Raw genomic sequence first — 23,693 nt, forward strand, 5'->3', positions numbered from 1 at the left:
GTGCAGTAAATCTACGTAGCGTATATTACCATAGACGGAACATCCCAGTACGCTTAGTGTACGTTGTCGGTATATTAACGCCGACAGGAAGTGTGTCAGTGCGTATACTATCGCCGATAGAACGTAGATCTTCGTCAGACTAACGTACACGGAGTATACGTAGTACGTATATCAAGCATTGTACCCCCACGTTATAGGCCTGCTAACGTTCAAGATTTGCATAAAAGGTCAACTCCAAAGGTCAGTATTGTGGTCAAAGGTCACAAGAATTCTAGCACGGCCGGTCCCAGCATGCACGGCACGCCCACGGGGTACCGGCCCTAGCTATAGGGTAGCTTTCTAGGGATACAGGTTGGGCCTAGTTATTGGCTTATAAACATGCTTATTCAATAAAGATCTTTCTGTATTTTGCTGGTAACATCACCATCTTTTGATCGTATTCACTTCTAATCTTCAAATTAACTGTAATTATGATTCTTCCAGTTCTCCATTACTTTATGATGGTGGATACTGGCAAATGCACATATACATGTATTTTGTATTCTAATACTTTGACAAAACAGATAAACCTTTGTTAGCAAGAAGGAAGCTAACAACAACAACAACAACAACAACAACAACAACCAAATAAACAACAACAATGTAACATTTAATCTTTACAAATATGGGAAGGGGAAATTTAATTAACACTGCAATCACTTCTGAAATAACAAACAGGAAACTTTATTCATAAAAGAAAGTTGAACAGTAAATTTGACATTTCTTTTACAGGAGTAACATCATATTCCATATATCACGTACTGGTACTATGTTTTTACACTTTTTATGTTCTTTAAATGAACCAAGATGGATTCAATGTGTCTTTGACCCACTAAATTCCATAGAAGAATAACCCAAACTGTACAAGTAATGTCAGTAGATAGAAATTGTTCTTTCCAACATATAGGTGGTACAGTGTGTAGCTAGCTGAGGACACATTGTTGACAAATATCACTGTACAAAATACAATTACATTTTACATGTACACACTCCAGACTATAATTATGTAGATAAAAATGGGAATCTACACAACTGGTATAATGGTGCAACATGCACACAAAAGCCAAATTGTTTACAATAACTAATATTTCACAAATGTTTTAGGAAAGTAAAAAAAAAATCATGTAAAATATCATTTTTGTATCGATTTGATATTGTTATATGTATGTAAATGTACACCAGATCTACTTTGTTAGCAGTATGTACATTGTAACTGAGGACCCGTTTTTGACAAAAAAAATCTTTGTATAAAATACAACATATTGCTCACTAAAAACTAATCAGGTTGCAGTGCAGAGATGATTTAGGTAGTTAACTATGTATACAGACTTGATAACAGAGAATCTCTCTACTTACATTTATTAGTAATCAAATAAATATATCTTGCTATTTTGTATCAACTAAACTATTTCATGATTCTCTCCAACATTAAATTGGTATATTCTGTTGTTGACAAAAAATATACAACTATATACTACCATGACAGCATCCTAGACAAAGCAACATTGACACAACTAAATACATTTTCTATAGCATGTGGTAAAGTAAAGATACCACAAACCTGCAATCATGATAGTCCCTAGAATGTACACCTGAAGATCATAAAAGTCTGCAAAAATAATACTGGACAGTCAGATATACGTTTCTATTATGTAATAATAATGTCAAATGATAAATTATGTCCAGGTTTCAAAATAATCTATATGTATTACATGTATATATAAAATATTCAAACCAAATCTGTGTACACAAGCAAATACAGTTGGTGAAATATGCAGAATGAGGGTTGACAACAGACTATTGGTTGTCAAATTGATAGCAACCAAACATTCATGTTATACACTTCTTTCCAATGTAATGTTGCATTAGTGAGAGTCTGTAACTGTAAAATCCATTGTTGACTTAAAAGTTACTTTACAATTACAACATTGATAGAGTTGGTTACATGTGCACAGAGACATGGTAACACACAGTATTCTGAATAGCTGACAACTCTCTCTGATTTGTACGCTGACATTATCTTTACATTTCAAGAAAAACTCACACATGTACAGAGTTTTGTAAAAACATCAAACCAGAACTATTAGAGATGTTTTACTGTATGTCTGTTTTCAGTGGTACAGAAATCAGTGATGTTAGGTGGAAGAAGAAAGCACTTTTGTGAATTGAATGCCCTTCAGAATATTTACAAAGAAAATATGGGGAAAAGTTGAAGCTGTTACAACTCCACTAAGGATATTGATATTTCTGAATGGGTAGAAAGAAACTTGCATGTTAAATCTCTTTACACAGTTTGACTACCCATGTTGGTGATTTATTAACATTGAAAAGTATGTTATTTACGGCACATGTAAAATTTAGCTGTTAGACCTTTTTTTTGTAATGTTTCTTTTCATTTGTAAACACCCTTGTGCTATAAATTGTGCAATTATTATTGTAATGCTGTGTAACAGAGACTGGCATTTCCAGGGTTAGGTAGATTTGTACCAAATATTAGTTAAGAGCCTGATTGATATAGTAAAGGGTACAAAATACAAGTTGCGAAGAAATTCTATATAGTACCACATGCATAGTTGCAGATAAAAATCTACATAACTACAAACACGGAAGTCTTGTGTGCCAAGTGTCCATTGTGTATTCAATATGGCAACAAGTTTGAGTCATACTCGCCAAGGTAAGAATGTTGATTTTTGCTTCCCAAAATCGAAAATACATATTCATGTAGTGAGGGTTCTGGGAAGAATGAGTTAACAGACAAACATGGAAAATTTCATTGATCAATTCCACCATTTGTGAGAGGAGTTAACAAAAAAAATTTCTACCGTGGGGATGTCTTGTTCTAAAACACACAAACGATCCCAATACGGATAAATGTACATGTATAACATACCATAACGTAAGAATCAGATAAAAAATTAATAGTGTCAGCTGGCTGGCTTTAAGTGTTGCATGTGGCATAGGATATGCTAATGTGTAGCAATGTGTATTGGGCTCATCAACCCCACGGTAGAACATTTTTTTGGCTAACTCCTCACAAACAGTGGAATCGATCAATGAAATTTTCCATATTGGTCCGTCAACTCACATTCATCCCGAAACGCTCGCTATAGGAATACATATTTTCGATTTTTGGAAGTAGAAATCTACTAATTCTTAGTACCTTAGTGACAATTACTCAAACTTGCCACAATGAACACCAGGAATACAGGACTTCCATGTTCATAGCTGGGTAGATTTTGAACTAACATCCTTGTACATGGTACTCTCTAGAATTTCTTCGCAAATTGTATTTTAGTACCCATTACATCTTAATGTCTTTCACATAATATCCTATCTGTGTACCAATACTAATAGTTGCTACATGCACTCTACTTCAGTAGAGTTTAGTAGAGTTCTTTGAGAAGGTAGGTGTGGCCATTTCTTGTTGGTTCATTTGGTTATACTGATGAGAGCAACCAACTCTTTCTCATTTTCTGGTGTTCAGTGCTATTCGCCATCAGTAATCTTCAACATGCTGTTCTCTAAACCTTGGTGCTCATATAAAACAAACCCTGTTATTCATTGCTCCTGTCCTGGTCATCTACAAATACCATTTCAAGTCAAAAACCTCATTCTTCTTCCCAGACTTCTCATCCCAGATGCTTGCTCAGCACTGACTGAAAAATAAAAAAGAATAACATTGTCAGTAATATTCAAAGTACACATTAGTTAGTGTATACTTTAGTAACTTTGCTTAGTAACATTTATAAAGTTCTGCAAAGTATCCATTGTAGAATACTTTAAGTTTATCAACCTGACTCTTTACTTTTAGATTCTTTATTTACCCCATGCAATCTGAGCTTACAATGTACTTTATTTAGCACTGTAACTCACTTGTCAAACACTGAATGGTAAGGTACATTGTATATCATATGATATGTTAGGTTTTTCACAATAACGTGATCCTGAATCGTAGTGGAGATCTCTTGATTAGTTGCATCAAGACAATTTTATCATCAAATGTAAACATCAATATTGAGTCAGATGATATATTCATCAGAAGAAAAAATAAACATTGGTTTTGCAATAAAATGATAAAAGTGATGCAACATCACTTACAATTTACATTTTACTTCACTAAACATCCTTTGCAAGTAAATTGTTCAGCTCAAATGAGAGAGAAACCTACATTGTAGTTATGTATTTAGAATATATTTTTGATCCTGTTTATACATGATGTGCATGTACAAAACGTATGTATATGAGTAAAACTGTTTGGAAGAGTAAGCAAACCATCACCATATCATCTATTTGAGATTATACTATGCACTCAAAAGGCATTTAGAACAAAAAAATTGCCATTACTGTCCGCAATGTTTCTTTGATATTACTGGCACTGGTAAATAATGTTATTTTTCAATATTTTTCTTCATTCAGTTGGAAAGCACTTGTAAACTCTGGGTTGTCACGACCTGTCACTCGGCCGAAAAATACTCGGCTAGCAACTCGTAGTGACAATGACACCTTCAGTTACTCCTATTTTCCTTGGATGAATGAAGAATAATGTAGGTGTAACATCTAATTGTACATGTTACGTATCCCCAAAACAGTAAAAATCTATTTACACCAAGTCTTCATAGCAGACACAGTCCCCTCCCCCTTGTGAAATGCTTTGCTTCTATGCGACTTTGGATGGAGACATGATTTAACCCTCTTCCTGCCAAGCCTCTCCATCCGTTAAGTGGTTAAGTCAAGGAAATACTGTAAACGCACTAATTAAGGGCGGGTATTTAATTTAGCGGATTACGCGGACAAGAAGAAGTCGCGAAATTAAACCCCCGTTAAAAATAAAACCTAGACGTCAGAACATCCGGTCACATTGCATCACCTCTACACTCATCCCATCCACACGTAGTACACACATGCAAACGGGAAAATATACGCAACGAACACAATCAACTCAGTGGACATGACGAGTTTATCTTTGCACTGTACAACGTTTTAATCAACCATCAATAAAAAAAAAACTACATTTCTTTCAGGAAAATAATCTCAATTCTTGTTAAATCAAATCAAATCTCGCCAAAACGCCACGGGAATAAATTCAAAAACAAAGTGTAGAGTTCATCAAAAGTTACATGGTAAATAAAACAACGTACTGCACTACTGATAACATTCTGTGTGAGTTTATTATCAAATACTAGTAACAGCCAGCTTACGTGAAACAGGACAGTATACCGGCCTCCCTAAATCCACTACACAATTTGTCATTATGACGAGACAGTTCTTGAACTGCTGACACTAACCACTTCGCATGGATTGGCTTCAGGTACGAGAGTTTCATATCAAAAGTTGGGTCGCCACTTTCCTCTGTCAAAGACACGCACACTTTGTCGGCATACCACTTCTGAAACTCGCTCTTCAGTAGGTCCTTGAACACTTTGTTTACTGACAAATCTAGAGGCTGGAGTCTATCTGTACATGATGCAGGAACAAAAACGGGAGAAATGTTCAGATCGCGAAGTTTCTGAAGCAATGAGTCCGTACGATGAGCTTTGTATACGTCGAATATTGCCACTGCTTGTTGATCGGCGGGAAGCTCGAGGCTTGCTCGTGTCTCTTCTACGTAGGGGGCGATGACCTTTTCAACGTACCGTAGCATTGATGCTTCCGTTGACCAATGACTCTCGGTGTGGTGGATGTCCCAACTAGCGGGAAATGTGTATGACGGGTGACAACGATCTGTTTTGCCTTGATAAAGCAGTTGTGGTGGAAGGAAGTGGCCATCGGATGAACATGCGAAGACAGCGGTGATCTGGCGTTTGTCATCAAGACCCGAGATCGGAACTTGATGTGACCCCTCTAACTCCATCGTCCATTCACCAGCAGGAATTATGGAAACGCCCGTTTGATCCCAGTTGACGACGAGGGGTGGTGGAATGTTGTATTCTGTAACTGCCGTCTCAATTCTCGTAAGAAATCCTGCTTTGAGTTCATCGAAGTCATCGCCAACGATTTTCTTACATGCTTTGGTGCCTTTACGTTTGACGTACCCCATACGACGTAGCAACGATCGCGCCCACTCTGTATTCAGCGTGATATGACCACCAAATTCAGACAGCAGACTTCGGTTTTCACTGAGAATCAGGCCTTTAGCAATACCAAGGACAATCGATGTGTTGACTACACCACCCTTTAGACGTAGTTGCTTGATGTAGGACTGCACTTTAGAATCGAGTTCTCTACCAAGTAAAAGAGGGCGGCCACGGGTGGTTGGAGTGGTGTTTTCAGTGTTATTGACGATGTTTTTTGTGTACCATTTCTTCATTCCACGGATCGTACTTTCATTGATAGGTTTTTCGAGTTGCTTGTTGAAATGTCGTACTGCATTAGCATTACCATTTAGGATAGCGTATCTGGCAATTTTCGTTTTATGTTCATCATCGTAGTGTTGGTAGGTACCACGCTTTCGTTTTCTAGTTGTAGCAGTCACTTCGTCGTTGATGATAACCATCGCCTCTGGGGAAATGCCACAGCTATCTACGTCATCTTGGTTGTTTGGATCAGGCTGAAACGGTTCTGATGGCGGCTGATAACTTTTCTGTACGAAGTAACGTCTGATACCGAAGGAAGACATGCTTACACTTCACTAGTAATCAGGAGTAATGATAGAAATGACTAAAACACAGACTGTATTTATAGAAGAATATCTTTTAATGTTCCGGCTGTGAAATAGGTATTCCTTTTCGGCATCATGTCGGTTTATGTTTGTTTACAGAAAAATATTCTTTCAACATGCGGCTGTGAAAACATTTAATTGTTACAAGGTAACACTCTCATACATACAATAATGATCAGTTACAGAGGTGTTAACGCAGTTTTTATTCAAAGGTGATCGCGGCGTGTCACACACAGCATACAACAATGAGCTTTACAATTCATACTCTTTGTACTCTCTTTTGAGAATCCGCCTATTTAAATCCCGCCTATTGTTTCAAGAGAGTGAAACCGCGAAAAAAAATACGCGCCCTAATAAGTGCGTTTACAGTAGTTGATTGGGAAACTGCCAGAGTTAGGCTTTTTCCCCAGGTTAATGTCACTCTGGCAGGGTCACCCACTCAACACGAGAAAAATAGTCACTTGTGGGAGGGAAAATCCTCTGGGGAAGGGGGAATATTTTCATGTATCAAAGATATTCCTCGCCTTGACTGTTTATTGCTGCCAGTAGTTTTGACTAACTTGTCCCCTCCATATCTTTGTCAGTCAGGGTTCAACTCATGGCAGTCAGTGGCTGTCGGGCCTGACCGCCACCCACACTTGCCGACCTTGACTCGGAGGTTGTCGACTGTACAGTAACTACTTGACATGCATTTTTCTCTCTCCCCTTGTGTTGATGCATCATTGTCACCTAAGTTTTCTGCCCACATGAGCCTACTGACCTAAAAGACAATGAAGTATAAAAATGTTTTTGAGAAAAGAACAATGTATACGACAATTCATTACAATAATAACAAATACTTGACTATTTACAAAGACGAAGTGTGAACTGACCACAGCTGACACTACATTGCATATCTGCATCAGTGTTCTCCCCAGAAGGTTTTCACGTATCGGGCCCAATATCCTTTAATTTTCACTGATACATGATCAGTTGTCCCGATACGTTATCGGATTGCTTAGGGTTTGGTAAATTACACGTTGACACTGCACTGTTCATCTGTCAGCTGACGTCTTTGTTGTTTTCAATGTATACTCGCAACGTTTGTATTGATCCTTCACACATAAGCGACAAGTAAAACTAAAGAGTTTCTAATCAGTTCAAAGGACTATTCAACCCTCTACCACTACCAGACTGATTTCATTGAAGTTTGTCGTCAGTATTGTTTTCGATGGGAATAACCTGCGTAAACCTGCTAATGGTAGTGTGATTCACATTGTGGTACAGGCTTTCGGTAAATCAAAGGCAAAACCAGCCTATTCATAATGTCGGTTTGGCAGTAGAAGCATGTCGGAACTGACAGATTTTCTATAAAACCAAAAAATCAAACGATGTCATGCCATTTTGCTATTGATACATTGTACAGTATAAAACTTCAACAAACACATGAAGTCAGCATTCAGTGTCTCGTTCTATGACTAACACCAAGTATCTCTCAACCCAAGAGCGATTTGCGTAGTTGGTTTACTCACATGCTGTGAAGAAAGTTGAACAGACTAATGTATCTTTCAATAAAGTGATATAGTTCAATTTTACTCTGTAAACACTTTCAGTTTGTAGTTTGACATTGTAGACTGGTACATCATATGACTACGATGAAAGTATGGATTTTCCAATATGGTGGCCATGGCGTTACAAACTACCGCGAGTTTTTGAAGTCCTCAATAGGGAAGTATAGTAAGTCTCGTGTATCACGAAATTTCGGACTAACACGATGTCTGGTAGCTGAAAAATGATATAAAATAACATCAGGCTGCTGATGTACAGGTTCGTTGGGGCCCGAGCAAGTGGAAAATCACTCGTGGATTTTAATTTGCGCGAGTGGTAGGCCTCAAAAGGCATGCCCTGCATATAATTGTATGCCTATTGAAAAGAATAGTGACGGCAAAATTAAATTAAATCAGTCTGGTAGTGGTAGAGGGTTGAATAGTCATTTGAACTAATTAGAAACTCTTTAGTTTTACTTGCTGCTTATTTTTGAAGGATCAATACAAATGTTGCAAATATACATTGAAAACAACAAAGGTGTCAACTGACAGAGTGACAGATGGACGTCAACCAATCTGATTAAAATCCAATGTAGATGTCAGCTAATCGTTCATTGTTATCTTACCTTCGTTATTTTGCCTGGATTGACCTTCGCAGTACATGTTTACATTTTTATTCTGATTGCCTCCTCTACACCTGAACTGGCGCCATGCCCACGCCGTTCTGCTAAGTGAGCCACACAGCCAATCAGGTTGCGTCTCACATTTTGTACTTCAAAGTACTATGGGCATTGTCACGGGCACATGCATTGAATATCAACAAACAACATGGCATTACTTGTGCACATAGGCAACTGACAACGTACAAAGTATTTGAACTGTAAACAAGTGACTGTATTACCCTATATGTACAGTAATTAAAGAATTCTTGTTTACATGTAGATGCATTTCGTCTTATCTACACGTACATGTTAGTTACATTCGAACACGTTTCCCGGGTAGTGTTCATGTTCATCTCAGCGAACGTGTACACGTTCTCTGTAGTACTCTTCTCCTCGAACGTAAAGTAGTCATGAAATATTGTACGATTCATAGAAATATTTGCCACAGTTGTGCTATATGAACTCAGAAATGGGGAAATTTAAGAAATAATTTCTAAAAAAAAAAAACGTCCTTATCGTGAAAATTTTGGTTGCTTTGCATTGTGTACACTATAAACTGTCTGTGTGTTCCCTAGACGTTCTGTCTCACAAGCTTCTATAACAATTACAGAGTATGCGTTCATCCTTAACATGTACGTACGCGTCTACATGATAACGCTATGTTCGAATGTATTCAGACGAAATGTATAGAGGTACATGTACCATCATATTACATTTAAATATACTAATACAATCACTGAATTTGTTTACAGTTGAAACATTTAGAACATTGTCAGGTGCCTGTGCTTGTGCACATGGAGAACATGATTTTGTAGTGACCGTGTCTGTTTGTAGTTTCATTCGATCCTAATGTAAGGTCACTTTTGATTGGCTACCAGCACGGGCTAGCTAGAACGGTGTGGGCATGGGTGCCAGCTCAGATGTATATGTAGAGGAGGCGATCAGGATAAACATGTAAGCATGTACCACGAAGGTCAATCCAGGCAAAGAAATAGCAATGAATGATTAGCCAACATCTACATCAGATTTTAATCAGTTTGAATGTCAACATGCAATTTACCGAACTCTAAACAATCGAATCTGATTGCGTATTGGGACAACTGATCACGTATTGACGAAAATTAAAGGATATCAGGCCCAATACATGTACATGAAAACCCTCTGGGGAGAACACTGGATCAGATCTGGTGCTGACAATCAGCTGTTCCCCTAACAGATTTGTATGTACAGTATATTCAAATGAGCATTTCAATACGTATTTGTATCTCTCTCTACATGTACTTGAAAGTGTTGCATTTCAAGTAAGTTTTGTGAGTCCATAGATTTATTTTGTGTTGTTTCCAAAATAACTCTTCTTTTGAATGTTCAGTTTTAGTGTGTTGTTGCAAAATTCTTTTAATGTTTTGCCTATATCAAAGATTTTGTATACTTTATCTTGTCTGCATACCATTCACCAGGTTACACCCCCATTGAAAATGGTCTGCTCCAAGCCTAACTTAAACATAATTTGCATAAAATACATGTACTTACTTCAAAAATCGCCGAAAATCCAAAGCGGTAACTCTTGCATTCCAAATCCCAACAGTCCTCATCCCCTAAGTTATAGCTTATTTGGTCAGACAAGCATTGATACAACCATTATGCACGGTCCATATTCACTGCAAGTAGAACATCACAATCACGCTGGTCGATCATGCCGGCCGGCTAGGTAAAGAGTCAGATCTGACCAGCCACACACAGCGATCATGGCAGGTCGCGGGTCGATATTCTGTCCCGTGAGGTTTGAGTGAGGCCCAAATAGTATCCAGTTATGGTTCATAATCGTGGTCATAGAAGTGGCTGGTTGTTTCTCCGTGAAATCTGCTCAAACTTGAGGTAAAACAGGCTCGGCACAACTTGGAAAATGTACCAGTATTTGAAATGACGCGGTACGAATTGCATGATGGGGACTATACCATTATGTGAAGGGGGTGGATAGAATGAAAAGTGACTGATAAGCGAATATAATACGTGACTATGTTATTATACTGAGTCTGCACTAGACCATAACATCTTTAATTGTTCACCTTGTCATGTTTCTGTTTAGGATTTATACATTCTTTTTTGCATGTTGTTCTAAAAATAACCATATGGCCAAGTAACCCCCTGGCCAAGGAGTGATGTACCGTAACAACCACATGAACGCTAAGAAACATGATTTTATTATTTACCAATACCTAAACAGAAGTTCCTGAAATAAAGATATTTTTTTTTCCATTTGTTAGGTCGTTACGACTATGTACTTGACAAACGCACACGTCAACCAATTTCTTATGACTTGGATGATAAGCACACGCGTTTACATTTATTGTAGCTTAGACAGACATTACTTCATTTACTTGTGCCTGCAACTCTCGGTTTTAAAACATCCGACATAGCTTTGAAGCAAATTCTAGGCTTTTTGAAATGAGGAAAAGTTATTTCAATAACTGCTAAAGCAAACGATCTATTTCTGGTCTCTTTTGCTGTATCTGGTAACGGCCAATGACAATGTTAACTTTGTTCGTACTCGAAAACCGTGCGTAAAACTGGGCTGCATTTTTTTCTAATTCTCTGTTTCTTTTTCACAAGTCCGCAACCTTTAATAGCGAAGTTAACGTGTTTGGAAACAAAATATCCGATATATCCACCGAGATATACGGCAACCGATGCTTTGTTTCGCTTAATCTATCCAACAAAAAGTTAGTCAGATTACCGACATCGCTATGTTAGATATTGGTAAGCTTGGTGATCTGAATTTAAGAGGGGACAACCTGCGAGAGTCACCTAGGATAGGGAAGTTTGTGAGAGGGGTATCCAAGTAGTCCGTGGATTCCAGACGCAGCAGCGACGACATGCATCGTTGAAAATAATTCCTGCCTCCACACGACCCCTTACCACGACAGGTAACAATTATCCACTTAGACGGGATTTGTTTGTTACTGTGTGTAATGATAACTTCACATCAAGGGAACCTAGACCTGGTTTTATAAGAGACAGAGGTATACATTTCTACTCATTTAAAAAATAAATAAATACATTTTCATAGAAAATCAAAACCTTTCAGCGAAAGGTCTGAGAATTGAAAACTCGCTCCAAATGTTTCATTACATGAAGTTACATTTGGTAACAGATGTATTTACTGTCACGTGAGTTTTTTTCTGGATACACAAGCACAAAGTCAGACACACACACACACACATACATACATACATACTTACATACATACATACATACATACATACATACATACATACATACATACACCCACAGTTATACAGTCCGAATAAAAAATTACAATCCGACGTTTCGAATCAAAATTCTTTATCAATGCTATCAAGGCACGATATACAGCAGGTAACAACCCGACTATACATTGAAAAGAACGACACCACGCGAGTATTTATCAACGGTAGGGTATGACAAAAATATTTAAAAGTATGTGCACCAAAAAGAAGTTCCCTTTAGAGCACGCTTGAAAGATAGAATAAGCGTAGTTAGATATTAGGGAAATAATCTAATAATTCCATGGGGATCCAGGGTTCAAAGACGAAAAAATGATTTCCTCCTCCTTCAACATCAATCGATGCTCGTCACCAGAAACCTTACACATTCCTGAAGTAGACATTTGATACATTATGATCGTTGGTAATAATATGCATAGATACGGGATAGTTACGATTCGTTTGTCTGGTAAGACGGATCCCGGAGATATTCCACGAAACGGTTACCAAGACGATGTACAGTCGGACCTATATATAAAAAAACCCACCACATTTCTGGCATGTAATGTAATATACTACGTTAGTACTAATACAAGTAAATCTACTCGTAACAGCCACACTGTTCTCAGCTGCCAAAATCATGATTAGTATTAATAATCGATCTTTCAATCATCTTTATTGCATAACAACATGTCATAGAAAGCACGGTAAAGCATACAAAAATGACATACAGAAATAAAGTGAGTACAATACAGTCATTTAGTCAACTGCTGGAGGACTGTTTACATCAATAAGAAATTTTCCGAGGGGAAGTTTATCATCAGAGGCCAAAATGTGCAAAAACAACATGTGCCACATCGAGTACGACTGCATGGAAATAAACGTAAACCAGCATTAACTTCCAATCCATGTATGGACCACCGTATCTCTTAGATTGGTATCACGACGCCAAGCTGCTTCACGAAATAATGAATTGGTTAACCTATTAGAACGTAAGATATTAAAATGCGTGTATAGTATGTTCTTAACTGTAGTGGGAAAGGGATGGTATGTTAGAGCCAATACGGGACGATTGGTATTACTCTTGTGATCATGTGATTTGATACAAGCTTCCATAGACAAAGATGACATCTTTTGTAAAGTCGCATTGGTAACCGACACTGGATAACCCCGTTGGTGGAAGTACGTGCAAAATTTAGCAGATCTTTCCCTGAAATCCAAATCGCTACTACAAATACGACGTAAACGAAGTAATTGTGAATAGGGAATACAATCTTTACACTTATTAGGATGTGCTGAACCATACTGCAAATATATTGGTGGAGGGTCTGTGGTAGGTTTAGTATAAGCAGAAATAGATTCACCATCCATCCATCCATCCATACATACATACATACATACATACATACATACATACATACATACATACATACATACATACATACATACAAATTATTTTATAAGTTAAAATCCAAAATAAATACCCAATCCCCATCCCACTTGAAGTTGTTTGGTGTTTCAAATAACTATTTGAACTTCAAAGCAACGATCATAATCAGAGGGTTGTTTCGCCGCGAAACCAAGCAATCGTTATACAGTTGTGTAAACTGTTATCAGCTGATCAAACAAATGAATTACAGAGACTTTATTTATCACTCCTTAAAAATCAGGTCAGAAGCAAATAATTTAATGGAACTATAACATATTTTGGTAAGTTTGTAATTGTATGTTTGGCCAAGGGACTCTGACTGCAATAAAGTGACTATATGGAATTGTAATAGTACATATTTATGCTTGTTGTATGACGAACACGGGGTCACTGAATGTACAAAAAAAACCTTTTAATGACCCAAAACGCAATGTCATCAATTGTGTAGGGCACCATCAAAACTTGCGTATGAAAGATATTCGGTTTTTGTAAGTTAGTTTGTATGTGTATTGTGTGTATTGTGTGTGTGTGTTTGTGTGTTTGTTTGTTTCTTTTGTTTGTTTGTTTGTTTGTTTGTTTGTTTGTTTGTTTGTTCGTTCGTTTGCTTGTTTACATGTTGTTGTTTTTCCGTCAGTGGTGAGCCGTTTTACTTTCTCTTTACTGAAAACAATCTCGAGCATATGCAGACGTGACATCACTGTTTACCATCTAAGTTCACAGGAATTCTAGAGAGAAACGGTGTCCGATACCACTATGGTCTCCCCATTAATACTAGCCACTGAAGAACATTCATTTGAAATACCAGTTGTAGGCTTACAGCAGATCGGTTCTGCTGTCATATTCGTGCTGGCCCATGTACATTTTCAAGTTCCAGGACAAAATGCAGTGCTCCAGGGCCGGCCTGACGACCCAGTATAAAAGAGCGTTCCATTTATCTAATACGTTTTAATTAATGGTCATTATATCTTATATTTCCTTTAAACTAGACTGCACTTAAAACTGCAACACTGTATCTGTTTTTCTATGTATAACCTAACAAGTTGTATGTATCCAGGACGGCAGCAGAATATGCATGGCCGCGAGGCAGGCGATAGAACGTTGTACTCCAATGTTCAATTTTCATTTGTTTTAATTCACCTTCACATCCATTAATCAATACGAGACGCTGATGAGAAGTCACAGGCTGACGTTTTCGTCTTTTCGGCGAAGGTGTATTGCTCGGATATCTAAGTTTTTTTCAACGAAACTAACATTATGATGGAAAATTTTATCAGTCGCACAAGTGTACAGGATATCGCGATTTAGTGATGAAAGCCATAATGAGCTGACAGCTGGCCTTTTGATATTTCATTGTTGTACTGTTCTATACAAGGTATATGCAAATCAAAACTTTGTTTTTAACCGGGCATATTTTTAACCATTGACGGTGATTTAACTCTTTGCAAAAGTCCGAAAGTTGTGGAGGAAAATGACACAGACGTCTGAATGATACATATCGAACATTGTAAAATGAAACGAAAACGATGTTTGGTGTGAATTATATCGAAAACCAAATTTGCACGTCACAGAACACTAAAATATCAAATGCAAACGGATGTTTTGAGTAAGTTTTGTCATAGGTTGGACGCGATCACACTATTTACATTTTGATCACAGACTATCTGTGATTTGATTTTTAGGTGTTAATAGTCAAGTCGTCCACAACATTGCCGAGTAGTGCCGATTGGTACGCTTCCACGGCCGTATAACACCAAGAAACAGTCTGTGATAATACATAGTCTAGCTGCGAGACATTCGGGCATTCCTCTTACTTCCGATACGACAAGCATCTCGTATCGGAAAGCCCGAGGGCCTAGCAGAAATAGACTAACGGTGAAAAGAGAACAACTCCACACTCAGAGACATTCGACAATGGCGGCACGTACGTATACGTAACGAATACGTAAAATATACAGTGTGCAAAACAAGACTGGAAGCTGGAACAAAAGACTTAAGTGTACGCTTAGTCTACGGAACTGTAGATTTCGGCAGACTTAATGTCTAGTATACTGTTCGTATACTTCAGTACACGAAGCGCATATGTGAGATCTGCAGATACAGTAGATTTACGTAGATTCATGTCTATTCAACTTTTTGCCCAGTGTCAATTGTCGATTATAACACTCAAATATTACATTCACAGTGAACTGTAAGCATTGGCTGATAATAATTAATTTTTTCATTTTCCTGCCATTATTATTGAAACAAAATTTACGTTTCGTCAAATTTTGGGCAATTATACCTCCATTTTCGACTGATATCGTAAAAATAAGAATTCTAATTAATTTAATGACAAAATTGTGATTAATAGAATGTTTAATTTCATTGGACGTATTTTCATTAGAAACTCAGAGTAGCCATATTTAGTGGATAACATATGTTTAGTAATAAACGTAATAAATATTTAAGTCACGTGACTAATATTGACCGGTTCATACAAATAGGGTAATATGATGTGCCAACAGTTGGACTAATGTGCGGCGATCGATCTATCTACACTACCAACGTCATAATTTATGATCGATTTCCAATTAATATTCACATTGCACTTGACCTTTCATCTGGTTTATTTCCCCACAAATAAAATTGTCATAAAACAGTGCAACAGCAACAATCGCAATAACACTGTCACTTAGCAATACAAAAATAATCTCGTGAATTCGAACCGCAACATATAACTTTTCCCGCTCTTGCGTACAGCAGCTGAGTAACCTGCGGCAAAATGATAAAAAACTGACATCATCTCTAAATTGGTAGATCCACTAACCAAAAGCAACATATCAGCTGTATTGAATGTGTTGATATGAGACCACGGTTACGTGTAGGCTGTTTATTTCCAACGTATTATTAAAGTAATGGTCATCCAAGCCCACAAGCAATAGTGGTAGCTTCTATCTGATCAAGTCGTGCAATCGCACAACTTTAGGCACGTAGAACAGTTTAATACGGCTCTTATGTTGCATAACAGGGGCCATATATACTCAAAAACCAGTTTGAAATATTTTTAAAAGTGCTTTAATAGTCTAATTCAAGCTTTACAACACAACCTTCAATTTTGGAGTTGGACTGACAATATTTCAAGTATCTTCAAAATGGAAATTCATCTGTGTTGGTAAACCATGGTATTCAGATTAATATTTGTTCCAAACACAACTTTGAAAATTTTACCTGAAATTTTCGACTGCACACTTCAGTCTTTGTCAACATACTGAGTACACGTGACATCATAGACACGTGAGCCTACAAATAAATGAGTACTGTTTAGTGGTTCAATCTGTTGACAAAGACTGAAGTGTGCAGTCGAAAATTTCAGGTAACATTTTCAAAGTTGTGCTTGGAACAAAAGTTAAATTCAATACTATATTCCATGTTACTATAGCAACATCTACATATAAACCCATTTGTTTCTAACTTGCCATGAAAGAAACAAACAACAAACCTGACAACGACTCGCCAAGTTAAGTTAAATCTCCTATTGACATGACAACTATTTCCAATGTTATGAATTGAAGTCCTGGGTCTCCAAGCATACACTGATTTCTAAAAATCGTTTCAAAGCAGAGGCCAAACACTCAACAACAAATTTAATTTGGGCGTTGTCTTTCTGTCCTAACATATTCCATTGTACATAACATTCACATGTAATTACAAATGTACTACCAACTCGAGGCGGTGCACACGTACCGCAGTATTCTAAACCATCGTAAACACTTAAAGACACTTGTTGTTATCCACAGCGAGTTATTTCAATAGTTACTACTGACTGAGAAGTTTGTACTCTGTGCCAATTATTTCCCCGTAACGGCTACCAACAATAGATTTATCGTTGCGTTGTGGAGTGGAATTATCAACATTGTTCACAAACAATGTGTGCCCTGAGTTCAACTAAAACAAACAAAATACAGGACAATAAAGAAAGGAAGGGGGCTAACAACTCTAACGGTTTCTGGGGTACAGTTATGTCCGACAGTTAGATCTGAGGTTCGTTCGGAGAAATTACAGGCACACATTTTATTTGAAGGGGCACAGTCTGTAGCTTTGGTTTTCTTCAAGTGAGTAATCATGATACATGTATTCCTATCGTACTTACTGCCATGAAACCTAGTTGACAATCGGTGAAAACAAAACACGTGTGTAGATGCCATATTTTTTACGTTAATGAATTACGTCATCCTTCCGATTAGGATACGTGCATCAAGGTCATATCTAAACTAGTAACAGTGTTGCATTCTCGCAAACCGCAGCTGTTATTTCTTCCGCTACGGTGTCGTAAAAGAGGCTGTGGTTTACGACGATGCAGTGTTGATAACGAACAGCTATAGCCGTAGTCATGTTGTTCTGTTCCACGGGATATTGACATCAATGGATGTCAGGATGAGGTGTTTTGGTGCATGATTTCATACCAAGACATCCATGACGTCACGTGGCTTGTCCTATGTGAAAAAAAGAACAACACAAAAACAAATACAAAAGCATTCATACCTTTAAAGCTCAGACCTACAATTACTTTTTAATGACAATGCTTCTTTTCAAGGTATTCCGAATACAATGAACCCACTGTGTAAGAAGACAATAACACTATGGTTGCTTAGTTGATACGAAGTACGAGTATAGATGCCCCCGTATACGCACAGAGTAAACTATTTTTTGTTGAGCAGTACAAGTTGACAGAAATCAATGATACTTATGCCTAGATGTAATTGAACTCGAAAACTATCACAGCTACTTGCTGTCACACTCTGAGACGTACACTTACTCACACGAATAAAAGACGGTATGACATCACGTACTTGGCGACAGAGTGGAGTTTATTCAATGTAAATATGTCGGATCAGATTTATTATTAGAACGTACTTTTTCCCTCTAGTACACTCAATATGCCATACCATCTAGTATATGGATATACTGTTGTTTAGAGCTGCAAACATTAGAAAAGAGGCGATGTCTGTCTGTCTGTGTGTCTGTGTGCCTGCCTGCTTGCCTGCCTGCCTGTCTGTCTGTCTGTCATAGCTTTAAAGTAACGATTATTCAATGTAATTAATATGTTCTTATTTTTCTTCCAGTACTTACCAAACTGACGCCCTGAATTTTGGGTCTGTGAGGGCGCTGTTTGCAGACTAAGTGTGCAGGGAGTTATGCAGCTTCTGGACGGATTAGACAGATTTATTTACAAGTATCCTCCAGGAGTAACGAAGACATCCGTCCATAAAATATAACATTTGAGTCTTGATTATCATGCAAACCATGTTATGATTTACTACGATGGAAAACTATGTACTATGCTATTATGCAAACCATGTTATGATTTACTACGATTGAAAACTATGTACTATATTGATATTATTATGCAAGCTATGTCACCTGAAACAGAACATCTATATTGTTTTTCGTAAAAAAAATTGATACATTGTTTTTCGTAAAAAAAATTGATACATTTAATTCTATATGCATTATTTGGTGATGTTCCATAGAACAAGACAACATCATATTAGCATATTTTTGAAAAATTATCAAATACTACGGTGGGGAACATTAGTTTTATTATTTTTCCCCGAGAGACAAATGTTTCTGTCTATAAGATGAATATTTATGGACAAATTTGAACATCTCTCCAGTTATTTTATAATTCTATATATTCGGGGAGAGAGAGAGAGAGAGAGAGAGAGAGAGAGAGAGAGAGAGAGAGAGAGAGAGAGAGAGAGAGAGAGAGAGAGAGAGAGAGAGAGAGAGAGAGAGAGAGAGAGAGAGAGAGAGAGAGAGAGAGAGAGAGAGAGAGAGAGAGAGAGAGAGAGAGAGAGAGAGAGAGAGAGAGAGAGAGAGAGAGAGAGAGAGAGAGAGAGAGAGAGAGAGAGAGAGAGAGAGAGAGAGGGGGGACATGTACTATGCAAAACTAATTATACTTTTGATGATATCGTTAATCATATAATCTACACCCAGTGATTTATATGGCGACGAAAAAGTAACAGATCTTAAATATTAAACGATTTCCTGTATCATTGATCTTAATAAAGGTTGCGTACTGGGAGGTATAGACTTACAGATACTTTGAGTTTTTTCATAGTTTTATTTTATAAGATATGTAAATGATTTATTCACATGTAAAAACAATATATTCTAGTGAGGAGTTTACCTTTAAACAGAAGTAATCAATCTTAATTTTACTAATGAACATTAAAGTACTGATTTGTAATCTAGTCAAATGTGACAAAACGAAATTCATGGTTTTACAGTAAGCTTATTTATATAGAACAATTTTATTGCCAGCACACAAGAACAGTGAGGCAATACTTTCCTGTGTGATATGCATTTTTGTCTCTGTCTGTCTGTCTGTCTGTCTGTCTGTCTGTCTGTCTGTCTGTCTGTCTGTCTGTCTGTCTGTCTGTCTGTCTGTCTGTCTGTCTGTCTGTCTGTCTGTATGTATGTATGTATGCATGCATGCATGCATGCATGCATGCATGCATGCATGCATGTATGTATGTATGTATGTATGTATGTATGTATGTATGTATGTATGTATGTATGTATGTATGTATGTATGTCTGTCTGTCTATCTATCAATCTTTTTGGTTAGCCGTCTTTCTGTCGTACATCGACGTCCCCTTTTCATGTCATTTTTGTATTGATAACGATGTAATATAATTAAATACTAGTAATATAAAATAGGCTTGCAATATATTCTAAAGCTATGTACAAATGTATATCAGTATAGTACAGGCATGTATTTTAATAAATTCACCATTACGTACGGATGTACGGATGGTTGTATTGACGTCTATCTGACCGGGTGAAAATGATCGAGGAAATATATGTAGATTAAATATTAGCACTGTTTGTCAGATGTGGCATAGCATTCATTATGGATGTGATGACATGGGTCGTTGTGCTTGTTGCGTTGCGTTGCGTTGCATTGTGTTGTGTTGTGTTGTGTTGTGTTGTGTTGTGTTGTGTTGTGCTGTTTTGTGAAGTTGCGTTGTGTTGCGTTGCGTGGTAGTACGATTAGAGTATACAGTCAGTGAGTAGTACACTCTACCCTAGTCGGACACTTGGTGGCGCTGGATCCGGATACACCAGCTGTATGTTTGGTTCATAGGAAAATTTAACAATAAGTGTGTATATGCATGGATGTATACTATTAGTACACCCATGGTACATGTGTACTGTCAGTTCTCTTTGGGTACAGCATATGCAACTGACTATATACATGTGTATATAGGGGTATATACATAGTGACATTAGCATATGGGAACATATTGTAATTCTTGTATAGAAACATGGTTCATATTGATTTGTAATGACTCTGTCATTCATGTTTGTCGTATGTATCTATGTGTTGTTTGTTTTCGTAAACATAACTAAGCCTGAACCTCTGTCGTTGGTGGCGCCCGCTAAGAGTAACCCTCTCCATATCTCTGTTCTTGTTGTAACATCTTCAAAATGATTTGGGTGGTCACATTGAAAAAGTAAATGTGTCTGTCTGTACATGTTACTTTTAATTCATAATCCCACTTTTAACAGTCTAAGTGCCTTAGAAATGACAAGTCAAGTCAGACGAATATAAACCATTAATTTTAAAGGTTCTTAATTTCAGAGATTAAACTGTCGTCCAGACACGCTCGCTCTATTGGTGATGCAGATCTAGAGACGTTGTGATATACTTTCTGATCTGGCCGTAGATGGCGTCAAGTAATGGCCAGATTCAATAGTTTCTAATGGGGTCGGTCAGATCAAGAGAAACATATAGATAAAAAGAACCATCCTTGCAAAATCAACCTATCCGAAGATGTTAATCCTTTGTCACATGGCCGATTGAAAGGAAACAATAGTCTTTGTCCACAGGTCATAACTATGGTAATTGCCTTCTTAGAATCCACATGTTGGCTGGAAGGTACACATAATTGCTTGACAGTATTAATAGAATTCCTGCGATTGGTTGAAGGTACACGTAATTGCTTGACAGTATTAACATTCCTGTGATTGGCTGGAAGGTACACGTAATTGCTTGACAGTATTAACATTCCTGTGACTGGCTGGAAGGTACATAATTGCTTGACAGTATTACAATTCCTGTGATTGGCTGGAAGGTACACATAATTGCTTGTATTAGAATTTCTGTGATTGGCTGGAAGATAATTATCTTTTAATTAATTCATGTCCAGTAATTGGTTGCAGTGTCTTTTAACAACACATTTGATATAATGAAAGGAAATTAACTTTTTTGTCATTAGAATTTATATTTTCAATTAAAACGCAGGGAAGCATGTTTGAAAATTAATTGCGAATTCTAAAATTTTCCCTTAATTGGATGGCCTCATATTCTTGATACAATATCTACATTTCCCTTCGGAGGCAGCTAATCTGACCAAACAAACATGTTTTTATTAAAGAATGCATCTATTGTCAACACTGGCTTTCAAATTCTCTTCAGTCTCTTAGGAGAGGGATGCAAATTCGCTAGTGGGTGTGTGAATATAATGTATATATATATTATTTATTTGCCAGAGGTCGAAAAAACAACAACCAAATTCCCATATCAAGTGAGGAAAATGAAATAATCAAGTAATCACATCGCCAATGAGAAAAAAGTATATATAAGGATATATAATATTGAATGTTGACACCATTAACATTTGAAATCATTCTGTTTCCATAGTTATAGAGCTTGCTTGTTGGGCTTCAAGGCACATAAAATTGATTGCTAATGCTAAATTTAATATTGCTGCAAGGTTGTTCAAATGTCAACCCACAAGCATCTGTCACGTGTTGGGGTGTGGCTGGTAGACTGTGATGGGTGGAGGGGTATGCCTGGCAGACTGTAATGGGTGGAGGGTGTGCCTGCCAGACTGTGAGGGGATAAGGATGGGATGGGATCATATCCTTATGAAATGGTATTAAATCAACTTTAAATTTAAAAGACAACCCACAAGTGTATGTGATGGTATGTGACTGGCAGACTGTGAGGGATGGAAGGGTGTGGCTGGCTGACTGGGGGTGGAATGGTGTGACTGGCAGACTGTGAGTGGTGGAATAGTGTGGCTGGCTGACTGTGAGGGATGAAGGGGTTTGACTGACTGGCTGACTGTGAGGGATGGAGGGGTGTGACTGGTTGACTGTGAGGGGTGGAGGGGTGTAACTGGCAGACTGTGAGTGGTGGAATGGTGTGGCTGGCTGACTGTGAGGGATGGAATGGTGTGGCTGGCTGACTGAGGGGTGGAATGGTGTGGCTGGCTGACTGAGGGATGGAGGGGAGTGACTGGCAGACTGTGAGTGGTGGAATGGTGTGGCTGGCTGACTGTGAGGGATGGAGGGGTGTGACTGGCTGACTGTGAGAGATGGGGGGGTTGACATGCTATATTGAATTAGGTTTAAATTTAATAGACAATGATGAACAAAGGGTACATGTACATCACCTGAAATGCACAAACAGACATTGACAAGATACAGTGAAATATCATAATATTAAATACAGGGAGATATGCCGAATTATGATCAATGAAACTCAAATATCAGTAAGATTCAAATTTAACCATAGATAGTCTATATATTTAAATCTATAATTGTTTGGCCCTCATGTCTGTAATTACAAAATGAGAGAGGCTACTTCCATTTCAGCCAACACCTGCATTACATAATATTGCATACAGACTGAGACAATAGCCAATAAAGGGATGCTAAACCTGGGTAAATCATTGTCAAACTGTAATCAGATAGGTATTTATGACTTACCTGTATGTATCACCACAGATATATCAGTGAGATAATATATTCATGGTATTACTTAATACATTAATGAATGTAAATGTAGGTCAGACTCAGAGATTTCGAATGTGAGGTCACAGAGACTTCTGTTTTAGAGTGGCTTGTTTTTACGCAAGCGATAGCTGTTAAACTCATTTCCAGTCATGCTTTCCTATCTTCAAAAGCATCAACAAAGTTGGTGAATAGCCTTTGGCAATGTGGTGTGCCATAATTTGTAACATGGGTTGTGGGAGGGGCGTGGATTGGGGAATAAATCTCCCTCATACATAGTCCAACTTACATCATATCACTTGATTGTGATTATGCTACTTAACAGATTTGTGATCAAAATTTAGTGTGTAC

The 23,693-nt window shown here is 37.6% G+C and overlaps 1 protein-coding gene across 1 annotated transcript in view; it reads left to right on the forward strand.

Moving 5' to 3' along the window:
* LOC144446019 (uncharacterized) overlaps positions 1-18,963 on the forward strand; it is a 25,083-nt gene extending 6,120 nt beyond the window's left edge. Inside the window, exon 2 of the mRNA XM_078135685.1 lies at positions 18,659-18,963. The gene's annotated coding sequence lies outside the window, so the exon portion shown is untranslated. The remainder of the gene's footprint in view (positions 1-18,658) is intronic.
* The last annotated feature ends 4,730 nt before the right edge of the window (positions 18,964-23,693 follow it).

The sequence above is a fragment of the Glandiceps talaboti genome, chromosome 14 (genome assembly GCF_964340395.1).
Source record: "Glandiceps talaboti chromosome 14, keGlaTala1.1, whole genome shotgun sequence".
In the NCBI taxonomy this organism is placed as follows: Eukaryota; Metazoa; Hemichordata; class Enteropneusta; family Spengelidae; genus Glandiceps; species Glandiceps talaboti.